Raw genomic sequence first — 10,292 nt, forward strand, 5'->3', positions numbered from 1 at the left:
CTCATTCATTTCTCTTGCAGCGGCGTAGATGAGATTTTCAGCTAGGGTGGGTAAGATTATCAAGGTGTCTAATTTTTTTTTTTTTTTTTTTTTTTTTTTTATTATTATTATTCTATTCAGCAATATTCTAACTCTCCACTCCAAGTACGCAGAAGGTACATTCCCAATTGAGAGCCATAGGAGGACAAATTAAATACCACCATTACTTAGGAAAAGATGTCCAAAATAAAATTATTCAGATTCCTAGTGAACAAATAAAAATTAAAATACTGTCTTTTTTGAGAGCTGCAAAATATTATAGTATAGTACTAGACTGCACGCCAGTTGTTTCTGGTACAGAGCAAATGACAATAATCGTTCGTTTTGTACAAATTACATACATGCAACAATAGAGAATGCCTTGTAAACATTTACGAACACTTCCTTGGTTTTGTAGCGGTAACAGACAACCCTAGTCTTGGACTGACAGAAGTAATAAATAAACAGGTAAAGGAATGAACATTCCTATCGAAGTCATAAGGGGTCAAGGATATGACAATGGTTCCAATATGAAACGCAAACAGTCAGTATTGAGAAGAGAATTTTAGAAATAAATTCCCGAGCCTTCTATGTTCCTTGCAGTAGTCATTCACTAAGCCTTGTCGTTAACGATGCAGCCAGAACATTTCAGTACGCTGTTTCATTTCTTTGTTTCTTTTCTTATTCTTTTTTTTCTTTTTTGTATAGTTAAAAAAGTTTGAATTCTTTCTGCATCGGTTCAACATTGGACCATACTAAAGAAACATATTAGCAGTCTCACTTGAAGACTATTAAGCACCACAAAGTGGGAAAGCGGAATTGATGCTCTGACTCCATTTAGATATCAGTAGGGGAGGTTTATGATGCCTTGCTTCAAATAAATAATGACAATAGAACAGATAGAATGGTCGCCCACGATACTCTGTGTATAGCAAACCAGCTGCATAACTTAACTTTACTTTGCTCACTCGATATCTGGTATGATTTTTTACTCCACATAAACATAGTAAGCAAAAGTCTCCAAAGTATTGATTCTCATGTGTTGGATGTAGTCAGGATTCTTGACATATCCGAATCCTTCGAGAGGAGCAAAAATGATGCAAAGTTTCAATCTAACTTAGTTGATATGATGGAGTTGGCATCAGCATTAGATATGAATGACCTGCAGATTGGTAATACAGTAAAAGCTCGAAGTCGAAAGAAGAGAGAGTTTCAGTACGAGGCAGATGATGAAGCTATTGAAGATCCACAAACGAGATAGAAGATCGATTTTTATTACAAAGTTCTAGACATGATTATGTTAGCTTTAAGAGAAAGGTTTGAATAACAAACATCACAGCGAGTATTTCGATTTTCTTTACGATATAAGTAATCATAAAGATATGCCACCTGAACTTTTGTCTGAAAAGGCACTAAGCTTGCCGGCATTTAGCACACGAAGAATCGAAAGATATTAAAGCCAGTGATTTGAAAGATGAACTGAAAATGTTATCCGCTATAATTAAGCCTAAAAGTTCACCAAAAGAAACTTTTAAATTAATTAAGGAACATGAGTTTGCTCCCAATGTCAGTGTTGCATTTAGGATATTTTTAACCTTACCGGTAACAGTGGCAAGTGGATAAAGAAGTTTTTCGAAACTTAAGTTTATTAAAAACTATCTATTTCTTCCCCGTCTGAAACACCCTTGAATGGTATAGCGATAATATCAATAGAACACGAATTTTCTGAAACATTGGACTACGCGAATGTTATAAAGGAATTTGCTCATACCAAAGCAAGAAAAGTTTCTTTCAATTAAGGTATGTTAATTTATGTATCTCTATTGTGTTTTAGTGCATCATAAGGCTTAGGCTAATCACTTAGTATCGCCGTAATATCGGATTCACTATATTATCTTCATGTTCCATACTCTATTCGAAACACCTTTTGATATAAAATAAGCTTAAAAATTAGAATTCTTAGTCGTGACTAAAGCACATTTTTTTTTTTTTTTTAATTTTATTTTCTGTGTGCGCTGCTGTATATCACAGATATAACTCTATCCACGACTATAGATATACAGCGAAATCGAGCATACTGAATATTGTCATCTATGGAGTCGTTTAGATGTTACGTAAGCATTCGAGAATGGTAGTTCAATTTTTTGTTTACTTTTCCGTTTCATACATGTTTTTAAATGGGGCATCCTACTTTTTCGTGACACCTGAACGTCGTCTGTCAAAATAAGGTTTGCGGATTAAAGGGGCAGCATGTGAAAGTACTGCCCAGGGCGACAAAACTGCTAGCGCCGGCCCTGCCGTGATGTATGAGGAATGACGTGTCTCGGCGATCGCACTGCCCCGGAATATTATGTGAGGTACACACGGAAAAAGAAGTACTTGACAGTTGACAAATTTTCTTTTACCAATAACTCGGGAACAAGTGAATTAATTTCGATATTTTTGTTGTTATCCTTGGGATAGTTGTAACTTGACAACTTGCCAAGGTTGGTACTCTAATAGGTTAATTTATTGTTGAGTTATTATGAAAAGAAATTTTGTCAACTGAAGAATACTTTCTTTCGTGACTGTACCATCCCAGTATTTGTCTGCTGTGAATGAGGAAAACCCAGGCGAACCTCACTCAGGATGGTTGGCCTGTAAAATCTTTTACACTTTTTCGACCGAGTGTTCCAACTGGGAATCGAACAAAACGCGAGAGCGTTAGCGACTATGCTACGCTGGGTTACTACTACATCCGAGAAAAAAAAAAAAAATATTACGTACAGTTCCTAGCGAACTCAAGATGAGAAAATTGTGGATTGAAGCAGTTCGCACAAAAAGATTTAGCAGCAAATCAGTACTATTTGTATACGAAAAGCATTTTTAATGTAAGTATGAACGTACATTCAAAGAAAATTATAGCAGATTAAGAATACGAATACGGGCCACTTTATGAATTAATAGATTCTGCCTATAAATTTTAAAAATAAGGATTAAATAATAATAATAATAAAAAAAAACTTCTACAACCAAACATGTGAGACATCTGTGAACATGGCAAACACAGTAAAATGTTATGTGCGTGTTTTTCACCTTTTCTTCCTTTATGGCATATAAATTTGCAGGAAAATTATCTGTTTGCAATAGGTGGGCAGGTGCCAAAAAATTAAAGGTGTAGCACGTCATATGATACTATTTCCATGAAGAAACGTAGCGTTGAAGTGTTAATTCAATGTGATCCCTGTTCTAAAACTGGAATTTCATTTTAAAATCTCGAATGCACTAATCAAGCAAAAATCAGTTGACTTTTTTAAAAAATAAACAGATTCGAAACGAATAAAGTTGATAAATAAATATAATTTACTGTATTTGAAGTTCTCTTTAAAAGCGTTCTACACACGCTTAGGTAGATCACCTATTTCTTCGTCCTTTCTCCTTCCATTTACCTCAATAACTCTGTACAACACGAAAGTGGTTCTTTGTTTAAAAATCTGATTTTTTAAATGTATTTTTGCAAGCAAAAGACGAATCTGCGATTAGTTTATTCGATCACGTAGTTTTCCCGACAAAAATAAATAAATAAAAATATGACTTCTATACATTACATGTATTACGTAAGAAACAGTAATGAATTCGTTTAAAGGTCTCTCTCCAGTGCTTGATAAAAGGGATATCTTTATCAGTTTAACATTGTTATAAAAATAAACATATTGGGCCTTATGCAGAGTCGTTTTGAAGCGCGATTAGTGCCATACTAAAGAGTTCGACTAACATAAGTCTCCTGCAGTAGTCAGTAGTTTAGTATGACGCTAATCATACGTCGAAACGACTCTGCATAAGGCGGATTGAATCGTGTAGTGATGAATTTGTTACATAATAATCACTGTGCTGTCACTACTGAAGAACAAGTGCTGCAATATGTTTTGTGTTATGCGACATGAAGGTTGTGCTTTGCAGTTGCAGATGTTTGTCAAGTTCCAACGTTTGCGTTAGGTTTTTGCCGCTGAGATGTGTATGAAAAGGAGACTGTGTTCGGTGTTTCAGAATGTCCCATCAGTTAAGATCAACCCTGATTCATTTTATTTATACATACGTTGAACTGACGTTGAAGAATCAAAATAATCTTACCGTTATTGTCACTTTATATATATATATATATATATATATATATTTGGTCTAGGAATTAATTCGTGCGGGTGGACAAGAGATGGCGCAACGAACGGAGCGTCCCACAGTTCCGTGTATCCACACATGTGTTGCAAACCCCTGTCATCGCGTATCGTTCGTAGTATAGGGCAGTGGATTAAAGCGTCAACAACACCAGTTTGTAGTTAAGTGAACATGGCGCAATTTGTGCCTGATAAAGTGTTTTTGCGGGGTGTCCTGCTGCATTACTTTAACATGCAGAAAAGTGCGACTGAAAGTCATCGTATTTTGGTGGAAGTGTATGGTGACCATGCTCTAGCTGAGCGAACGTGTCAGAAGTGGTTTGCACGGTTTAGAAGTGGTGATTTCGGCTTGGCAGACCAAGAGCGAGCTGGACAGCCAAAAAAATTTCAAGACGAAGAATTGACAGCATTGCTCGAGCAGGATTCGTGTCAAACGCAGGAACAACTTGCAGCAGCATTAGGCGTTGATCAAACAACAGTCTCCAAACGCTTGAAAGCCATGGGAATGATTCAAAAGATGTCACATTGGGTTCCACATGAATTGAAAGACAGAGACGTTGAAAGACGAAAAACCATTTGCGAATTGCTGCTTCAACGACAGAGCAGAAAGGGGTTTCTGCATCGAATTATTACGGGTGATGAGAAGTGGATCCATTACGAGAACCCTAAACAAAAAAAAGGCCTGGGTGAAACCAGGTGAACCAGGTCCATCACAACCAAAACGAGATATTCACTGTGCAAAGGTTATGCTGTGCATATGGTGGGATATGAAAGGTGTGGTGTACTATGAGCTGCTGCAACCGGGTGAAACTATGAATGGAGAACGTTATCGACGACAATTAATGCGTTTGAAGCAAGCTCTGGCCAGAACACGACCAGAATGGGAGAACAGACATGATAAACTTATTGTTCAACGTGATAACGCTCGCCCATATGTCGCAAAACCGGTCAAAACCTATTTAGAAAATGTCGGATGGGAAGTTTTACCCCACCCGCCATATTCACCAGACGTTGCTCCTTCGGACTACTACTTGTTCGATTGCATGAACAACGATTTGATTGGACAGCGGTTTACTTCTTCAGAAGATATCGAAACATGGGTCTCTGACTGGATCGCTTCCAAGGATGAGGACTTCTTTCGCCACGGAATCCGTACATTGCCTGACAGATGGGCGAAAGTGGTGGCTAGCGATGGACAATATTTTTCTTAAGGTATTTATGTATTTTGTGTTTGTACTACAGCTTCAATGTGTGCGTACCAACCGCACGAATTAATTCCTAGACCAAATATATATTAGGTATGGTCAATTCTGGAATTTTTACTATTCGGGAACTTTTCTGAATTTTTATCGAAATCCGGAAAGCGAAATTTCCGATTCCGAAAATTTTTGACCATCCCTAATATATATATATATATATATATATAAGGATGGAGCGAAAAATCATTTTTTGGATCAAAGATCCAATATATTTCAGACAAAAATTTTCTTCTAGGCCTTATATCTCGAGAACTACATATAGTGTAGCCAAACCCAACCTATCACTTAACTTAGTATGATGTGATTATTCCTTGAAAAATATGAAAACTCGATTTAGGGTCCGTTCAAATATTTTGTGGCCCCTAATCCAAAAAATTCAATATATTTTATTCAAACATTTTCTTGTACGCCTCATATTTTGAGAACTACATATAGTGTAACCAAACCCAAACTATCACTTAACTCAGTATGATATACTTATTCTGTACAAAATACGAAAACTCGATTTAGGGGCCATTCAAAAATGTTGTGGCTCCTGATCCAAAAGCTAATTATTGGCTAAGATGTCAATCTTTTGATGCAATTTTTTGACCATTCCTAAAATTCTTGGCCAAGATCGCAATTTTTTGATCCATTGTTTGAATCATTCCTAAAATTCTTGTTTATATATCGAAAACGCAATAGTACGGAAAAGTTGTCAATTGATATTGATAAAATACTGTAAAAAAAATCGTCGCTGAAATCGAATATTTTCCAGTGGCGAATCGCCAAAAGAGACTTTATGTCTTCATAGGGTATGCAAACCCGCTGTACACAACACACTTTTGTGTTTCTACGGTAAATGAACAAAAGTATTACCTATATTTCTTAACTTAAGCAGTGTATAAAATTTAAGAAATATTTTCTGCATGATTTAGGCACATTTAGAATTACACAATAGCCAATTTGTTCAAAATAACAATCTACATAATACAAAATACATATTTTTCTGCACTTTTCAACAACACAGGACCCACGACGAGGACGTAGGTGCAGTACTGCAGATGTAAACAGTCTGTGTTATATTTGTTATCCAGAAGCACAATAGCGACACTGTTGAAACAAGAAAGATAAAGCTCGTTATCAATCTATCAATAATCAGCTTCAAAATAAGTAATGTAAATATCATAAAATCGCAAAATAACTATTGAGTTAGAGCTTTCATAATGACCGATTTTGCTAATAACAATGTACTACAATGATATGTAGAAGGCTTGCTGGAAACAAATATAAACTCGTGAGAATATTATTACTATTATTAGTGAAGTTTTGATAATTCAGAGATGTATCTGAAGTCACAGAAGAGGTCAGCCAAAAACCACGTATAACCAACGAGCATAAAGGACGGGCAAGGGAGAGGCGTGAAGTATTCAAGGTTTATGAAGGGGGTACCAGGTAAACAAGGATGGGAACTACTGGTTTTTCATAATCAGACAAGGTTTTGCAACATGTATGGCAGCGTGCTGTAGACAGTTCGGAATATTATTCTGAGGGTTTATCATTCGAGACGAGTTTTTGTAAATGTGCATTAATACATGTGTATGTCACAAGGTTGCTTGGGTTTCTTTTGCCTAAAAGGAAAACACGTAAAGTCCGTTATTGTAACTGATTATTGTCCAGCTATCTACGTATGTCTTTTTGTACAATTACTTTTTTTTTTTCTTTGTTTGTTCGTTAAATCTTGTTAATAAAAAATTAAAGCTGAGATCTTTAGACTTACACTTTACACTTTGAAAACCAGCCCCATCTCCGCAGAAAAACACTTTTTTAATTAGAAGTTAATGTTTAACACCAGATTTATTTAAGTACTTGGGATGCTTCGTGGGTCCTTGGAAGTGTTCAATTCATCCAGATGTGTGACCGTTTATTTTCACGAGTCTTTTAACTTATATATATGTTGGTTGAGTTTGCTAAATTATGCTTGTGGTAGGTTATGAGGCTGGTGATAATAAATTGGTTCTACAGCTGTCCAACCTGTCTGAGTGATAACTTTTCTGATAAGTGGAGTGTCCGTATGTGTAAAGGGAAGGGGAGTTTCAGGGGCATCGCGATTGCCCAATTTGAACACTATGAACCACTTCTTAGAATATCGTATTTCTTTACTCCAGTCAATATTTCGTTATTTCAAACATTTTCTTCGACGCATTACCGACGCCTGAGACTCGATTAATTGTGATGCACCCTGTTAACGAGAGTTCACCGATATTTTAACTATCGTGCTGCATTAAACTGTGCGACCAGCACTTCGAAGATTATAGGTAAAAGTCTATACTGTCTTATGGAGAAGGGTGTTTGGTCTATCCTGTATCCTTAAAACAACGCATTTCCAAAAATTTTCACTTAGTGTTAGAATATGTTTATAAAATTCCTGTTAAGTATCAAAACTGTCTGCCAACAAATGCTTTCCATAACTTCTGATTTATACACATCTTTCTATCTGCTGAAAACAACTGAATTAAAGGATGATACTTTCTGAATCATTTAGTTCTAAATTCGGATGTGAAGAATTTGGAAGTAATGTCCTTAATCTATATTATAAAATTGAAAATGGCTATGTTTGTGACTTAATCTCTTGAACCATCCGACCGATCTTCGATCAAATTTGCAACATAGATGAGGTTCGGGCACTTAGGGTAGGGGGAGATATATAAAAATCAATATACAGTGAAACCTCTCTAAAGCGGACAGCCGTGGGGAATCAAAAATTGTCCGCTATAGAGAGGTGTCCGTCTTAGAGAGGTTTCAATATTTTCTTACGTAAATTAATAAACAAGGTAATATGCAATTTAAAAAAAAAAAAATGCATGAATCACGTATTTATGAATATTACCAAAATGTCACTGTACCTGCATTATCTTGCGCCATGCAATTCGAGGCACGACATGGGAATAAGATGTTATAGTTCTCTGCCCTTTACACTTATCGCTACTTACTACGTTTTCGGTGTGTTGCTTTAATTTGTGAGTTAATTGCAGTCCAGCAATGACTTTTTTAAAAAAGACAATATGCGTACCCGTGGTCAAAAATACCAAACTTGTCTTCTGTTTGGTTAGAGATTCCAGCGGGACAGTAGAATGATGTCATATTCCAAACAGTGGGCAACTGTCAATCACTTTTGTTTCTGAAGCAGGTTGGGTGGGAGTGAAATGCAAGCAAAGGATATAAGGGTGTTGTGAAACAGAGATCCTTCCTCGGGGTTGCTGAACAGACAGTTGAGGAGGCAAAATGTCACCCCCACATGTTCTTCCTTGGTGACATACGTATGAATTACTAAAAGTGTATTTTTACTGCACTTTCCAACTTGTTTCTAGAGAAAGTGTCCGTAATACGGAGGTAAATAATACCTATAAAAGACAAGAAAGACTGTCCGTGTCCGTACTAGAGAGTGTCCGCTTTAGAGAGGTTTGCCAATATGTTTTTTCCTATTATAGTATTTGGGGATTACAAAATATGTCCGTTATGGGAGGTGTCCGCTTTATAGAGGTGTCCGTTAGTAGAGGTTTCACTGTATATAAAAATGAAAGTGACTGCGATTCTGACTTAATAATTCTTGGATCACCCGACCGATCTCTATCAAATTTTCAACATAGATGAGGTTCGGACCTGGGATGTTATTTATCATATCACTTTGACAGTGCAACTTAGGGGAGGGGAAGTGGAGAAGATTTCAAAATGATCGAAAATGACCGATATTATCAGTGTCGAATTTATAGTTTTAGAGGTCGCTGAGATAAAAAGTGATACTTTCGATGCAGTTTAAAACCATGCAAAAAACACGGGTACGAAACACGATAAGGAGTTGTATATTTGAACTTTTTATTTTAACCCAGCGACACGGGTAATCGATGCTAGTATATATGTATTAAAGAAAGCATTCCCTATGTATGTAACGTAACATACGAGGGGGGACCCAACTGGAATTTCCTGAGAAAAGCTGGAATTATTATTATTATTATTTTAATACAACTTTAATCACCGTCAAAGTACTCTCTATTAGTACAAATATACCTGTTCAAACGTTCATTCCATTTTTGGAACCACCCCTTGCAAATTCGGCCTCTTTGATACTTCCTCGCGCCGTCGTAACATTGCGTTTGACAACAGCAAAATGCTTGCCTTCCAAGTTCTTTTAATCCAACGGAACAGGAAGAAGTCCGCGGGCACTTCGGTGAGAAGTCTGAGCACAAACTTAGCAGCCACTCGTTGCATTCCCAAATCGTCGTGCAAAATGCACTGAATGGAACTTCAGGACAACCCGAATAAGTCTTCGAGTTGGTTGATTATTCTGTCAATCTTCCCTGATGAGATCACGGATTTTGGTGATGTTGTTCTCGGTTCGCGCACTTGAAGGACGATCGGAACAAGGTTGATCTTTAATGCTCATTTTCCCCTTTCTAAACGAGCGAACTATTCGTACACTTACGTTTTAGTGAAAGCATGCTCTTTGTAAGCTGTTTGCATTATCACGAGTTTCTGCAGCGTTCTTGCCAAGTAAAAGAAACAAAACTACACAGCCGCACGTTGAGAGAGAGAGAGAGAGAGAGAGCTTAGTTGTCGGTTGACAGCACTTGGCATAATGATTCAGGAGAGGTCTTCCTATAGCGTCCTAGAGGCTTAACCTCGTACTAGAAGTACACGTTGCGCAGGAATTACGGTTATTTTTGGGTCCGCCCTCGTACATCACCATACATGTCATATTACGTATTTTTCGTAGTTTCTTTCTTTTTGTTTCTATTTAGAATACTCGGTAGTTTAATGCTACGTAAAAGAGGTCACTTAAAAAAAAATAATAAAATAATACTTTTAATTAAGGTTTTCCTGTTGC

Source organism: Thermobia domestica, chromosome 6, assembly GCF_964235325.1.
Source record: "Thermobia domestica chromosome 6, izTheDome1.hap1.1, whole genome shotgun sequence".
In the NCBI taxonomy this organism is placed as follows: domain Eukaryota; kingdom Metazoa; phylum Arthropoda; class Insecta; order Zygentoma; family Lepismatidae; genus Thermobia; species Thermobia domestica.